The sequence below is a fragment of the Benincasa hispida genome, chromosome 12, assembly GCF_027475165.1.
Source record: "Benincasa hispida cultivar pf3 chromosome 12, pf3_genome.v1.1, whole genome shotgun sequence".
Lineage (NCBI taxonomy): Eukaryota > Viridiplantae > Streptophyta > Magnoliopsida > Cucurbitales > Cucurbitaceae > Benincasa > Benincasa hispida.
In genome coordinates this window covers 16,701,243-16,719,051 of record NC_143489.1, presented here as the reverse complement: position 1 = coordinate 16,719,051, position 17,809 = coordinate 16,701,243, and the positions used below count along the sequence as shown (strand labels likewise).

Genomic DNA, 17,809 nt, shown 5'->3' with positions numbered 1-17,809 from the left:
CTTCAGCTTCCACCGCATGGTTACTCTTCAAAATGCCTCTTGCCAATACTTCGACCAATCATACGTCCAACCTTACAAGCTCATGGTTGTCTTCTCAACTTATGTGTTAATGTCTCCTAACCCTTCACGCATGGGTCCTTTTTTGACCTTACACTTAGCCAATATTTCATCAATTAATGCTTAACTCAAAACTATTCAAGGAAAATCTATTCAACACTTAGAAATTTCCTTCTCTTCAACATAGGATTTAACTTTCACTTAGTTAATTCCTTTCAACACCTGCTTAAGTAAGGAAAATGGAAATCTGGGTTTCACAGTTATAGAACTTCAAGGTTCTTTTTTTTTTTTTTAATTATAATTTGTAAGTTTGTTGATTTAGAACTCATGCTTGTGTATGATTTATATAGTAGTTTAGATAAAAACAATATTTGACACATTTATGCCACAAATAGGTTGCATGAAAAGTGGTAGATTGTAGTTTGAGAAAAGGTGCCACTTGTCATAATATTATTGGAAAATAGTTCTATTTAGGGCTCTTGACCTAACTAACATAGTTGAGGAAATGTTCCATATTGACCACAATTGTGTGTGTGATCTACCCTTACTTTCATTTACAAGATTAGTTAAAATTGATAAAATGGTGGATTTGGGATTCACTATTACAACAATTAGGTTACGTGACGTTGTATAATGTTAAGTAAATTGTATATCTAACGCTTATTAATGCGTCGTGTATTTGACTGTCAATTATAATGTGATAACTTGATTCTGAAAAAATGTCAAGACAAATATTTCTTGATACAATTTTCGTGTCAAGAAATATAATACATTCTACACTGGTGACATGTCATGTTGATTAATTCTTGATATTTATTACGTATCATATGTGATTACTCTTGACATTTTTTATTTGTCAAATATGTTTTTATCTTGACACAAAATAATGGACAAAATATTTAATTATTGACACGTATCCAATGTAATCTATGTTTTTTTTTCAAATTAAACATACGAATTTTTCATTTTTTATTTCCTGCATAACATGTGTTCCAATAAGACAATTTCATCAATTAAAATAAACAGTTGCACATTTGAGGTCTACATATCAGCTCAATATATCCAACTAACAGTTTCATTCTTCTATACCTTTCACATATATGCATGATTCCAAAGTTTAAAATAATATATATATTCTGAAATATGCTTTTAATTCTTAAAATTAATTTTAATGATATGAAAGTCCTATTTACATGTGTGAAATCAAACATTATATTGATTTCAAATGATAAAAGCATATATTTTAGAGCAATTGTTTGTAAAAAAATATATAACAAAAGTGATCTACTCGAATCATTCAATATAGACCGTAAAATTCATTAAAAAAAAAAAGGAAATGATGAAACAAGACAGACCATAATATTAATCCAAACTAATATAGCCCCATCTATATTTGCAAACTAAACTAAATTTGTTTGTGACACTTATATATATGTGTCTAACACATCTCATAATAATTTGATGCATTGTAGAAACCTAAGACTTGAAGTTTCCCATACTCATTATATAATTACTTCATACGATGTGATGACCAAGAATGTTTTTTTATTAAATGGAAGCCACTACAGTATGGTTGTACCTCATTAATAAACTGAGGGATGTTGGACTCAAAAATCTATAACGACAAGACGAAATTTATATGATCTCTTTATCTTTTCAATATGAGATTACGAACAAAGCTCAAATAAGATGTTACGTCTAAAACTAATTGACAAGTAAAGTAGTACATTTATCTTGTAAAAAATATGAGCTCTTATTATCTTTTTAATGTGGGATCTTCAACATGGTACTTCTTTTGGGTTCGCCTTTTTTTTTTTATTTATTTTTAATAGATGTGGGGTGGTAGAATTGAAAATTTGTCCCTAGGGTTGATAGTATATGTTTAATTCATGGACCTGTGCTCATTGGTCATAATTTGACTAACAAGATATAAGAGTTCAACTTTAGATCTATAGTAGAGTGACTCAGATTTCATGAATCAAAATTAATTATTGAGAATATCAAGCCATAAGCATCATCATTTTTTTTAATTTTTTTTATTTCACCGACACTGAGCATATTTCGTATATTAGTTTTTTTTTTCACTCTACACAGTTTATACCAACCCATTTTAAAAAAAGAAATATATTGGTCGTGGCAAGACAAAAAAATAAAAATAAAAAATAACCACTCCCAAGTAAAAAAAAATATATTTATTTAAAAATAATAAAAAGGTCGCATGTTGAAGATGCTATCTACTTAGTTATTTTTTTCAAATTAGGGTTTAGGTTTAAGGTTTAAGTTATATCTTCACTTGCAATCTTTTATAATTTTTGAAATAAAAAAAGTAAACCACATCTTGAAAATGTGATTTTATTTTTAATGAAACAAATGCCAATTTTTATTTTTTGTCCTTGGGAATGGTTTGAAAATGATGCATCTTTAATCTGCGACCTTCAATAAAACACAATATTTTTCTAATATGTTATAAAAGTTCCTTTTTAAAAAAATATATAAAAAGTTTTCAAACTTGCAATATGAAAAAAACCAATACTAGTTATTGTTGCAAAACCCACATTGATAAAAAAATCAATAGACTTCACAATCTTAATAAGATAATTGAATGAACTCCTCCCATTGTCAATTGGTTTTGAGATGAACCATATCTCAATCAATAGACTTCATACTATCAAATAGTTATTTCTATTATAAAACAAGTTGAAGGAGAAGAGAGTAGAGAATGAATCCATATCTCAAACACCTCAATAACCACTATTTATAGAGATTACAAAGATTTTTGTAGATATGTAATCTATAGACATCTATATATAATTCAAATATTTATAACACTCCCCTTAGATGTCCAATACTCTATATAATTCAAATATTTATAACAGTCCCTTTAGATGTACAAGATGTCCAATACGATATGGAAAATATGTCACGTAAAAACCTTACAAGGAAAAATTCAATGGGATAAAAAAATTAGTGAAGAAAAAGGGTATATTATTCATATATTTTAATAACTGCTGCATTAAAAACCTTACTAAGAAAATTCAAAATTTTACTAAGAAAATCCAGTGGGATAAAATCATAGTCAAGGAAAAAATAGTGCAATACATTTCCTCATCCTTATGAAGATATCACTTCGTATCTCTTAGTTGTTACATTCAAATGTTGTTTGTTAACTGCTCAAATGTTGTTGTAAGTAACAACTTCGTTAATAAGCCTTTCAAATCATCTTTTGAAGAAATTAATTGAATAGTAATGCCACCATATGATGTATTATTGTCTTCATATAAGGACACTATTGTCTAGCTTCATAAATCCTCAGGATTTCAGCATGATTTAAAAGAGCAGATGTTATAATTTGCTTGATAGACTGCCATAATATAAAAAATATTCTCCCTGTATGTTAACTCTTAAAAAGAGCTATTATTCCTAGCTTAATTTGGGTTTGTTATTTGATTTTACATGTTTATTTTTCTAGTTTGTAGGTATCGAGTAATCAAGAGGTAGAATTGACAATTTGGAGTCGATCGTGGTTAATTTGAAGCAATTTGGAGTTCATTTGAACATCCGGGCTTCAAAGGGGTGGAAATTACCAAAGTACCATCGAGTAAAAGCAATTTGGGTTTTTCTCCTTGATGAAATTTATTATAAATCATATTTATATCAATTCCTCCAATAATGTATCAAATACATTAAATCAATTATATCACATATAATTGAATGAATTTAATTATATCATATATAATCAAATTCCCTCTTGTTAATTTGAACACTTCAAACTAAGCCAAAAACTTATTCTCAACATGAATCCATTAACCTACCAAGGAGATGTTATGGACTTGTGGCTTGAAGCTCAAGCGATATGTGAATAACTGACTAAACTCTTTAATCACAATATTCACCATCTGTTAACTATAAATATATTTTTGTGTTCATTGGATATAACCAATCAATAGTATGATGACCCTTCACAAATCGCTCGTAAGTACAACTGGACCAATTTACCGTTATGCCCCTGTAGTTACATTAAACTCCTTAAGTACCACTGATTCCTCTAATGAACAATACATCATAGCACTTTACAACAATTGTAACACCTACAAAGTGGGCCATATTGGTAGTGTCACAAGAATAAGGTACCCTACCTTTTCCATCCACTATAGACAATTTAGGTTATCACTTAAACATGATCCACTTGTATGTCTCTACATACATGTTTAAGTTACAAATATAACCTTAGATGTTAGTTTATTGGTTTGTGTTTAATGTAACTAAAATATCATATACTTTATAGACAATAAATAAAATATCATATATTTTATTAAAAACATAATGAGTTTGTTTAATAATGTTTACAAACTATAAGACCCTACGAGATTTATGGCATCAACCCCAACAAAAATTGGCTATTTCAATTTCAATGAACTAGAGTAACTCGATCTTAATTCTGAGCTAACTATAAACTTCTGTTTATTTGGGATTATCCTTTGATTTGCATAGGTGAGAGTAGTCCAACAACACTACTCAATAAGCCTCCCATTTTGGGGATAAGACCAGATAAATAGCTGGGGACATAGTTCTACAAGATGGAATTCGCTCCTACCCGATTTAGGGTTAGCAGATATGTTGTTCTCTTAAGCACTGATTCTTGGTCTTGAGTAACAAGGCCCCGCCCTCGCACAGTTGAGAGGGTCATGGTTTATATGTTGGACTATAAACCAATTGTTCAATAGAGGATCAGTGGGAGCTTAAGGAGCAAGATGTATTTACAGAGGTAAAACGATAATTACGAGCTAGCTGTAAATACGAACGACCTGTAAAGGATGGACTTACTGATTATGATTAAAATGGACAGAAATATATCTACAGTGGAGAGAGTGCAACCATCGAGTTATAGTGGTATGTCTAGATAGTTAATGAAAATTGATTATTTCGGTCTAAAGAGTTTAGCCAATTAATTTCAAATCGGTTGGAGCTTATGATCTGTAGGGTTTTGAATTTGGAGTGTTCAATTTCAATTAGAGTTTTTATTAATTGTATTTGATACAATTAAAACCTTTAATTTTGTTGAAAGTAAACAAAATTGGAAAGTTAAAAAATACTTAAATAATTATTTAAATATTTGATGAGGTGAAATATAATATTCAATATTTGATATTAAAAATAAATTAATTAAATTAGTTTAATTAGTTATCCAACTTTATTCAAATTTGAAATTTATGTTTAAAATTGGTAATTTGATTAATTGATTTTTGAATTTTTTGAAATTTAAAATTAATAAACTTAAATTAGAAAACTGAACTTTTGAAAATCAGTTATAATTAAGTTTTAAATTAATCAAATTAATATTAATTAAAATTGTTTTAAAAAATAGAAAATGGGAAAATCCAACCACTCAAAATCCACCTCATGCCACTTCAATTTCAATGGAAATTGAAAAGGCATCAATTGTTTTAATCAGATATGCATGGTCTTAATATATGTATTGAAATATTGACTTCAAATTTCAACCATGCAAGCTGAATTCTTACTGAAACTCTGCTAAAAAATCCATCTCTCCAAACCCTTTCCCTCTCTATCAAATTCACTTCAATTTAGAGATTCCACCTCTCAATCTGAGTGAGAGAACAGTAGATAAGGTTTCTGTGGTGGTCCTTAGCTGATTTGACGTTCTAATTCGTAGAGAGAAGCTGGTATTGTTGAGATTCATCAAATGTTGTAGCTCATGAAACCCTTCTCTTTGAAATTTTGTGTCAATGCATGTTTTAAACTCAAATTAAGTGTAATTAGAGTGCTTATTTATTCTGATTTTTCTGATGTATGTTAGTTTACTCTATCTGGTCATCGACCTATTTGATATTTCAAATTAATAATACATATTGACATTTGGAACAGGAAGTTAATTATTATAGTTGGGTTATTATAGTTTGTGTATGGGGTGTCAATTATTTAATTTTGGGTTATAATAGTATATGTTTCAGGTGTAAACTATTTTAATTTTATAACAAAATAGTAAACATTGTAGCAAAGAATAAAAATGATGAATGTAAAATAGTAAAAACTGTGACAAATAATAAATACAATAGCAAATAGAGGTTTTGAAATAGTGTTAACTAAGCTAATTGGGGAATACAAAATAGTATTTATTATAGTAAGAGGTGGTTATTATAGTGTTAGAATAATTTTTACTCCAAACACACCCTAAATATTAAATGAATGTAGTGAAACTTTGAATATTTAAACTGTCAAGTTGGTCTTAAGTTGAACATTCCAAGGACATGATGACAATTGTAACCTCTTAAACCACAAGCTACCATGTAGCATGCAACCTATTTGTGGCATGCCACATATCAAGCTATGTTTCAATCTAAATTCTTATATAAATCACATGCATTTGAGTTCTTAATCCAAAAAAAAAAAGAAAACACTCCAAAATCCTTCGAAGTTCTCAACTCTGTGTTTTTTCAACCTCTTTATAAAAGAAAATGGCCGACAACTCTCAAAAGATGAGCTACCACATTGGAGAAGCCAAAGGCCAAGCACAGGTTCACTTTACTTCAATAATCATTTTATCTTTTAAAATTAAGGATTGATTGGATAAGGTATTGATTTATTGTGTGATTATCTAGGAGAAGGCAAGCAATTTGATGGATAAGGCAAGTAATGCAGCCCAATCAACGAAAGAGTCAATACAAGAAGCAGGACAACAAATAAAAGCTAAGGCACAGGGTGCAGCTGATGCAGTCAAAGATGCTACAGGCATGAACAATTGAAGCTTTTTTTTTTTTTTTTTAAATGTTTTACTGTCAATAGCCCTCTTCATTTTTGTCCTATCTGAAGCTGAAGCTCTAAAATAGCTTTATCTTCTTTTTATATGAGAATAAGCTCTGATTTGGCTCTCGAGCCTTATTTATTCATAAGAATCAGGGCTAACTAAATGTAGGGCCAAAACAATGTGCCTCTTTTTGTATCAATAAATATTTTATTATAAAAATGGGAGCATGAAACACCCCATCTTTCTTTCTTTGTAAGAGTGAAAAATTCAAATCTCTAATTTATTAGTCGAGATTACACGTTGTAACGAATTAGCCTAAGTTTGGATTAATCAATCATAAAGTAAATTAAATGAAAGGGAGAAAGGAGGGAGATCGAAAGGAAGGGTAAATGAAAATAAAAGAAATGAAGAAGAAAAAAAAAGAAAAAAAAACAATCATGGCTTCAGTAAAGAGATGAAGTTTAATGACTGTGTTTGCCATTACACTATTATCACTAACTTTCAGTTAGTACCTAATGGAAAAATGGACAAAAATAGATCAACAATTAATCTATACTATATAAAAGGGTTTATGGAGGAGAAAATTTGGTTTCTTCCTTTAACCCTATAATGGATGATTACTGGGATATTTTACATAATTTCATATTTAAATCATTAAATAATCTAAATTTTTAAGGGAAAAAAACATTCAAATTAAAATAATAAAATGAGATTTTTCTAACTTGGTTTAAACATGAGATTTTAAAATTCTAAAAGATCTTTTTTTTTGTTTTATTTTATTATTTGAAATTTTATTTTAATTTATAGATTAAAGAAATATGATATTTTAAAATTTTAAAATATTTTATTTTTAACTTGATTATATATTTTCTTTTTCTCTATATATATATAGTTGCTTTGTCTCATCAATTTTTTAAGATTTTTAAAAACATAAAATATCATGATATTTGATATTATTGACATGATTTATATCATTCAAAAAAATCCATATACTTGAAAATTAATAAAAACCCATATTTGATTGGTTTAAAATTTGATTTAATTAAAAAAATTTATATACGTGAAAAGCAATGATAAGGGATCTTTTTAAATATTAAAAAAATATTTAAAAATATTTACATTTTATAACAAAAAGTTCAAAAAATACAAAGCACTAATGGAACTTTTTACTATAAAGTAGTAAATATTTTTCAGATTTTTCTATTTATAAGAAAAATCTATATTATTTTTTTTATTGATTTAAAATTTGATTGTTTCTAATATTTGATTTAAGTTTTCAAATTTATATTAAGAAAAATAACCATTTACGTAAAAAAATAAATGGTTTTCGTTAAAAAGAAACAACAATAACATTTTAGAATATAATATCTACTGCAGGATAGATTTTTTTTTTTAAAGAAAAAAAATCAGATTTTAAAGAAAAATCACCTTATCTGTTAATATAATTTAAAAATAAAATCAAATTACGATTTGAACTATGAGTTTTCTCTATAAATAGTTGACTTCAACCACCCATTTTTTCTTCAGGTATCTCCTCTCTTTTCTTTTTCTTTCTTTTAATTTTGTTAATTACTTTTCCCAACTTCTTTATATATATAATCTTGTTAACGGACAATCTTTTTAATGTTTCTTTTCTTCTTCTTAATTTTTTTTTTTTTTACTTTTTAGTTTTGTAAAAACATTAAAGTGATATTTAGATATTTAAAGGTGTTTGGCAATACCAAGTGAGTTGAGTCGAGTTAGTAAAAAATTTCCAACTCAATGTTTGACCCACCAATTTTAAATGTGATGAAATTGTTATGCATTTGGGTTTTTAAATTGTGTGCTGAAAATATGTTACATTTTTTAAGAAGAAAAAACAAAAAGTTAGTTGTTACATTTTTTAAGAAGAAAAAACAAAATGTTAGTTGTTACATTTTTCAAGAAGCAAAAAAAAAAAAAAAAAGTTCAATTTTTAAGCTTTTTCAGTGTCCATAAGAGTTAAGTAATTGTAAAAAGTTTTCATTTGTTTAGAATATGTTTGGTGTTTAGGAATGAGAAAAAATGTTATGTAATTAAATATTAAAAAAAATGAATTTAAAATTAGTGCTTAGTATATATTTACTTGTAGGAAGTTTTTATGTTTTAAGAATGGAAAAAATTATGAAATTTTTTTGTGTTAAAAATTTAAGGAAAACGTGCATAGTTGGAAATTAAAAAAAAAATAGCAAGGAAATAAAATCAAGGACAATCAATTTCATTTAGAAAAAACTCAACTCAACACCCCAAACACAGACGATCTGACAAGGACAATCAATTTCATTTAGAAAAAACTCAACTCAACACCACAAACACAGACGATCTGACTCAACTCAACACATCACCAGAACACAAACATTCCAACTCAACTCAACTCACCACCCTATACATATATAATTTAAGTCTTTATATAATAATTATCAATTCAATTCTTCCCAATTCTGCAGGACAAACATTCTTTTTAATGTTTTTATAGTTTTTTTTATACACGCCTAACATATCGAAGTTGGTGGATAAAAAGACCTCGTTTTTGAGGTTCAACAAATTTAGAAGTTGGTAAAGTGATAAACGATTATCTATTTTATTTTTTGTAGTTTTTTTTATCACTTTTTAATTTTTGCAAATGTACCCCAATAGGTTTAAAGATTTATAATAATTTTTACTATTTTTTTTACATGATTTTGTACTTTTTTCTCTTTTTAATTTTTGAAAATTTTTGAAATAAAATTTAAAATCAGGAAGAATATTTGCAAATCAAAATAAATTAAGTTTTTAGGGTATCTATTTGTATAGAAAAAATAATATATTTTTTTGAATTTTAATAAAAATGAAAATAGGAGATAATCAAATATGAAATCCTATAAAAAATTAGAAAATTAATATTTTGGTTTAAATTAAAGTTTGAAATTAAAAGCATATTCATATCATTCAAATTAATTTATATAATATATATAATATAGACAAGATTATCAAAAAATTAAATAAAAATGACATTTTAATTAAAGTTTAAAATTAATTAAATAAAGTTTAAAATTAAGACAATAATCCAATTATCCAATCCAAATAAATGAAAAAAAAAATTAGAAAAATATTTTGGTTTATTTAATCTTTAAAATTAAGAGGTTAGTAAAAGGATAAAATGAGTTTTTTAAGTTCTATTTTTAAGCTTTACGTAAGATGTGCAACACATGTAGTATCAAACTAATTCTACCAAATGCAAACCTCAAGAGTAAAATTGTTGAGTTTGAAAACTCATCAAACTTAATCTCAATCAAACCCTAAGGACCAAATATGAAATTTCTTTTTTTAAATATAAATGAAAAAAGAGATATATATATAAAGTAAATCAAAAGTGAGAGATGATTATTTAAACCTCTAATCTTAAAGAGGGTACTGTCAATCATGGTTGAGTTATGCTCACTTCATAAAGAGTAAAGTTGTTCGTGCAAAGGTTCTTGCCATTTTATGCCTTTCTTAAATTTCAGTAATTATACTTTTATTTCTGAGTTCTTTCTTTATTGTTTTCAAAAAGGGTCATAGTGGAAAAAATGTGTTCCCTTTTCTCTTCGGTCTATATTGATCATTCGCAACTATTTAGTATTTTTTTAATAATTTGTTAAGGTTGTTGCATGTAAATCTATTTTAAAAATTTTAGGTTAATATTCATGGTTGATAAAATATTAAAAGATTATTATGTATTAATTAAAATTTTAGGGATGTTTGGAGTGTTGAGTTGATTATCATAATATGTGTTTAGGGTGCAAACTATTTAGGTCTAGATAGAAAATAGTAAACAACATAAAAGAGAGGATAAAGAGGAAATAATAAACATAATAACAAAGAAGAATTTAAAATAGTAATATTGTAGTAAATTGTAGATTATAATAGTTGGAGACATTAATTATTATAATTGGAGCTCCAAACATGGAGTGGGCTATAATTAATTGTAAATTTTAATTTTGATAAAAGAAAACTATCATCATTATTGCATATTGTTGTGAAATCAAGGAGCACGACGGAAACACGAATAGGGAAAAATATAATATAATGATAAATTTATATAATAATAATAAATAAATATAACATAACATAAAATGAAATAACTAAAATCATAAAATAACTAAAATTATAAAACTGGATAATATGTAAATTAATGGAATTTTGAAGTGAATTTCTCACCAATGTGTATTCTTTTGAGATCCACCAAATGTCACTAATATAGGCAAAGTGTCAAATAGGATATGGATTTACATGGACACCAAACATGAATTATTACAAGGTGCATGGATAATATAAAAAATGACACGTGGCTTTTAGAAGACTAAAAATTGAGTATCTATTTTTATGATATTTATAATACATATATATTTTTTTTAAATAATAGAAATAATTTACAACATTCTATATGTTAAATATTCTCACAACTTCACGCACGATACTCAACAAAAAAGAGTTTAAAGATCATGAAAAGATATCATGAACAAAACAATACAAAAAGTGTGTGCATGTATATAGATAGATAGATGCAGAAGTTTAGGCTTAAAATTTCAAGGTTTTTGTTGATTTAATCGCTTTTAAAATTAAGTGTCAATAAGTATCATAAATTCGAATTTTCAAATTTTAATTAACTTAGATATAAATTTATCGATTTACTAACAAAACTTTAAAGGTTTCAATCTTATTTTGGTCCCTGAAGTCTAAATCTTATTCTATTTTAATCTTTAAACATGTCATTTTTAGGTCTTGAACTTTTAAAAAGTGTTTACTTTTGTCCGTGCTATTATAATTCTATTAACTCTTAAACATAATGGTAAAATGACGGTATTTTTTAATGACTAGACCGTCAAATAAGTTAACCACATGTTAAAAAATCTAGAGTTTCAATTTTGAATTAGGTGGCAAAACTATTTTCTATAGAAGATCTCAAAAGTCATTTTGCGTCCAAGATTTTTGTCATTTACTATTTTGATACGTTGATTGACTTCACTTTATCTTGCTCAGTCAATGCTAGATGCAATTTCATCTTTAAACATATTTCATCTTTAAAATATTAACATAATTAACAATAGGGACCCAATTAAACATCTTTTAAAAATTCAAAGACTAAAACATACGTTTTTTAAAGTGTAGGGACTAAAATAGAACAAAGTTCAAAGTTGAAGGACCGAAATAAGATGTTAAACCAACTTTAAACTATATCTTTTTATTTTATAGCATCAAGCCATTAGAGTAAAACTGACATTTCAAAAAATTTATGAAGAAAATAAAGCAAAAACATATTTGATTAGTAGGACCATCAATGTTTATCACTCTTTTGTATATCCCTCTTATTCAAAGTTGAGAACGGATTCTTCTGATCATATGTGCCCTCAATTTAGCCATTTTTTTTTATTTTAATTTTTAAAAATTATGGTTAAAAGTTCTACTTACGTTTATTGATTTCTTTATTTTGTTATCTATTTTTAGGAGTATTTAAAAAAAAAGTCAAATTTTTATTTTTTTAAATACCATAATTAAAGATGGTAAGAAAACAAACATAATTTTTAAAAGAAAAAAAGAAAAAAAATCAAATAGTTATCGAAGTGAAATTCCACTTATTTCAACTTCTTTAGCTTCAACAAGTTAAAAAAAAAAAAATAAATAAATATTTCATGACACATTTTTTGCTTGATTTCGTAATCATATCTTTTCTTATCATGTACATCCACTTGTGATGTGTATTCGGACATTAATATTTTTATGGCCAATGACTAGTTCCATCCTTTTTGTATAAAGTAAAAAATAAATTAATTAAAAAAAATATTGAAAAACAATGGCACATGACATATATTTATCGGGTGCAATTTTGGTTGTACAATAGATCATTGCAGTGTTTTTATCTATTTTTATTACAACAATTTTACCTTTTTGTGATAACAAATAAAAGTCAATTATCACCAAATAATTTCCTTTGGAGTTTTTTCACACATTTTTCATATAAAGGGTTATTCAAATGCTTTTAATTATTACTATAATTTTTACTTTTTGCTGTGGATCAACTATTACAAAATAATTAATCCAATAATAATGGAGTTTGAAATTGTTTTTTAAATATATACACACGGATATACTTAATAATAAAAATCAAAGTAATAAAGTGCAATCATATGTTCAATACCTTGGTAAAAAAAGTTAATAATAAATAATAAATATAATATTATTCATTGTTATAATTAAAGTTAAGTTTTCTTTCATATATAATTCTAACAAAATTCATTTAAATGATGAATACATGTATTCCTATATATGAATGAAATAGATAGTTGCACCATGTTTAATTATCCCTTAATCGGGTTTTCTTTTCGTATACAAAAGGGAAATAATCTCCTTGGACAAAAGAGCCTTAGAAAAAACAAAAACGAAAGCCATTTAGAGAAAAATTCAAAAAATGAAGAAAATGAAAATGGAATTATGCTTCACTTGTTAATTCCAGTAGCATCCTTGACAGCATCAGCTGCACCTTATGGTTTGGCCTTTATTTGTTGTCCTGCCTCTTGCATCGATTCTTTAGCTGATTGAGCTGCATCACTTGCCTTGTCCATCATATTGCTTGCTTTCTCTTATATGATTATCCAAATTGATATGTCTCCAATTATTTTTTAATCTTGAATGAAAAAATTAGTACTAAATACATTTTAACAAGGCTATTAGGTATATTCAATCATCACTAAACCATTACCAATAACAAAATTAGCATGATACAACAAATAAAACCAACTATTAAAATTAAAGGGGAATTAGCATGATATAACAAATAAAATCAACCATTAAAATTAAAGCATGACCCCTTTAATAATTTATAAGTTTGTTGATTTAGAACTCAGGCTTGTTTATGATTTATATAGTAGTTTAGATAGAAACATTGTTTGACACGTGTATGCCACAAATAGGTTGCATGAAAAGTGGTAGATTGTAGTTTGAGAAGAGGTGCCACTTGTCATAATAATATTGGAAAATAGTTCTATTTAGGGCTCTTGACCTAACTAACATAGTTTGAGGAAATGTTCCATATTAACCCCAATCTACCCCTATTTTCATTTACAAGATTAGTTGAAATTGATAGAATGGTAGATTTGGGATTCACTATTACAACAATTAGGTTACGTGACGTTTGTGTAATGTTAAGTAGAGAGCATACCTGACACTTATTAATGTGTTGTGTATTTGACTGTCAAGTATAATGTGATAAATTGATTATGAAAAAAACATCAAGACAGATATTTCTTAATACTATTTTCGTGTCAAGAAATATAATACACTCTACACTGGTGACATTTCATGTTGATTAATTATTGATATTTATTACGTATCATATGTTATTGTTCTTGACATTTTTTATTTGTCAAATATGTTTTTATATTGACACAGAATAATGGACAAATTATTTAATTCTTAACATGTTTCCAATGTAATCTATGTTTTTTTTTTTTCAAATTAAACATACGAATTTTCCATTTTTTATTTCCTGCATTACATATGTTTCAATAAGACAATTTCAACAATTAAAATAAACAGTTGTACATCTGAGATCTACATATCAGTTCAATATATCAAACTAACAGTTTCATTCTTCTATACCTTATATATATATGCACGATTCCAAAGTTTAAAATAATATATACTCTGAAATATGCTTTTAATTTTTAAAATTAATTTTTAATGATTTGGAAGTGCTATTTACATGTGTGAAATCAAAAATTATATTGATTTCAAATGATAAAACATATATTTTAGAGCAATTTTTTTAAAATATATATATATATATATATATATATATATAACAAAAGTGATCTACTCGGATCATTCAATATAGACCATAAAATTCATTGAAAAAAAAATGATGAAACAAGATAGACCATAATATTAATCCAAACTAATCAAGCCCCATCTATATTTGCAAACTAAACTAAATTTGTTTGTGATATATATATATAGTATATGTATGTGTGTGTGTAACACATGTCATAATAATTTGATGCCTTGTACAAACCTAAGAGATGAAGTTTGCCTTACTCATTATATAATTACTTCATACGATGTGATTATGAAGCCATCACAGTATGGTTGTACCTCATTAATAAACCTAGGGATGTTGGACTCAAAAATCTATAACGACAAGACGAAATTTGTATGGTCTCTTTATCTTTTCAATATGAGATTACGAACAAAGCTCAAATAAGATGTTACGTCTAAAACTAATTGACAAGTAAAGTAGTACATTTATCTTGTAAAAAATATGAGCTCTTATTATCTTTTTAATGTGGGATCTTCAACATGGTGCTTCTTTTGGGTTCACCTTTTTTATTTATTTATTTATTTTTAATAGATGTGGGATGGTAGAATTGAAAATTTGTCTCTAGGGTTGATAGTATATGTTTACATCATGGACCTGTGCTCATTGGTCATAATTTGACTAACAAGATATAAGAGTTCAACTTTAGATCTATAGTAGAGTGACTCAGATTTAATGAATCAAAATTAATTATTGAGAATATCAAGCCATAAGCATCATCATTTTTTTTAATTTTTTTTATTTCACCGACACTGAGCATATTTCGTATATTAGTTTTTTTTTTCACTCTACACAGTTTATACCAACCCATTTTAAAAAAAGAAATATGTTGGTCGTGGCAAGATAAAAAAATAAAATAAAATAACCATTCCCAAGTAAAAAAATATATATTTATTTAAAAATAATAAAAAGGTCGCATGTTGAAGATGCTATCTACTTAGTTATTTTTTTCAAATTAGGGTTTAGGTTTAAGCTTTAAGTTATATCTTCACTTGCAATCTTTTATAATTTTTTAAATAAAAAAAGTAAACCACATCTTGAAAATGTGATTTTATTTTTAATGAAACAAATGCCAATTTTTATTTTTTGTCCTTGGGAGTGGTTTGAAAATGATGCATCTTTAATCTGCGACCTTCAATAAAACACAATATTTTTCTAATATGTTATAAAAGTTCCTTTTTTAAAAAATATATAAAAAGTTTTCAAAGTTGCAATATGAAAAAAACCAATACTAGTTATTGTTGCAAAACCCACATTGATAAAAAAAATCAATAGACTTCACAATCTTAATAAGATAATTGAATGAACTCCTCCCATTGTCAATTGGTTTTGAGATGAACCATATCTCAATCAATAGACTTCATACTATCAAATAGTTATTTCTATTATAAAACAAGTTGAAGGAGAAGAGAGTAGAGAATGAATCCATATCTCAAACACCTCAATAACCACTATTTATAGAGATTACAAAGATTTTTGTAGATATGTAATCTATAGACATCTATATATAATTCAAATATTTATAACACTCCACTTAGATGTCCAATATTATATATAATTCAAATATTTATATCAGTCCCTTTAGATGTACAAGATGTCCAATACGATATGGAATATATGTCGCGTAAAAACTTTACAAGGAAAAATTCAATGGGATAAAAAAATTAGTGAAGAAAAAGGGTATATTATTCATATATTTTAATAACTGCCGCATTAAAATTCTTACTAAGAAAATTCAAAATTTTACTAAGAAAATTCATCGGGATAAAATCATAGTCAAGGAAAAAATAGTGCAATAAATTTCCTCATCCTCATGAAGATATCACTTGGTATCTCTTAGTTGTTAAATTCAAATCTTGTTTGTTAACTGCTAAAATGTTGTTGTAAGTAACAACTTCGTTAATAAGCCTTTCAAATCATCTTTTGAAGAAATTAATTGAATAGTAATGCCACGATATGATGCATTATTGTCTTCATATAAGGACACTATTGTCTAGCCTCATAAATCCTCAAGATTTCAGCATGATTTAAAAGAGTGGATATTATAATTTGTTTGATAGATTGCCATAATATAAAAAATATTCTCCATGTATGTTAACTCTAAAAAAAGAGCTATTATTCCTTGCTTAATTTGGGCTTGTTATTGTATTTTACATATTTATTTTCCTAGTTTGTAGGTATCGAGTAATCAAGAGGTAGAATTGACGATTTGGAGTCAATCGTGGTTAATTTGAAGCAATTTGGAGTTCATTTGAACATCTAGGCTTGAAAGGGGTAGAAATTACCAAAGTACCATCGAGTAAAAGCAATTTAGGTTTTTTCTCCTTGATGAAATTTAATATAAATCATATTTATATCAATTCCTCCAATAATGCATCAAATACATTAAATCAATTATATCACATATAAGTGAATCAATTTAATTATATCATATATAATCAAATTCCCTCTTGTTAATTTAAACACTTCAAACTAAACCAAAAACTGAATATCAACATGAATCCATTGAGCTACCAAGGAGATTTTATGGACCTGTAACTTGAAGCTCCAATGATATGTGAATAACTGACTAAACTCTTTAATCACGATATTCACCATCCGTTAACTGTCGGGCATTCCACTAAAGACCGACCGCTGCACTCTTCGTACTATAGATATATTAGTGTTCATTGGATATAACCAATCAACAGTATGATGACCCTTCATAAATCGCTCGTATGTACAGCTGGGTCAATTTACCATTTCGCCCCTATAGTTACATCTAACTCCTTATGTACCACTGATTCCTCTAATGAACAATACATCATAGTCCCACTATAAGTAAACCCTGCCAAAAGAAGGTGTGGCGCCACATTATTCAAACCCTGAAATCAGTCCTTATAGGAGCAATTTATTTACTTACCCTTGCTTTGGGGAAGGAATGAATTTTTTCTTGTGTAGCTGAGATCCCAGCTCCCCTATCAGAGGAATCCCCAAAGTGGTAGGTTGCATGTCCTTCCTCCATCCAAACTATCCCTCCTAACCAAAATAGTCAGAGCCCACCACTTATGGGTTCTCACCCCGAGAATACCAAAGGCTCTTTGTAGTAGTGTCCCTATTACTGTTCGAGAAAATCTTGAAGAAGGTCTTCAAGAGTT

General features: G+C 26.9%; 1 pseudogene; it reads left to right on the top strand.

The window, feature by feature from the left end:
• The first annotated feature begins 6,533 nt into the window (after nucleotides 1-6,533).
• LOC150031815 (stress-induced protein KIN2 pseudogene) lies at nucleotides 6,534-6,821 on the top strand (annotated as a pseudogene).
• The last annotated feature ends 10,988 nt before the right edge of the window (nucleotides 6,822-17,809 follow it).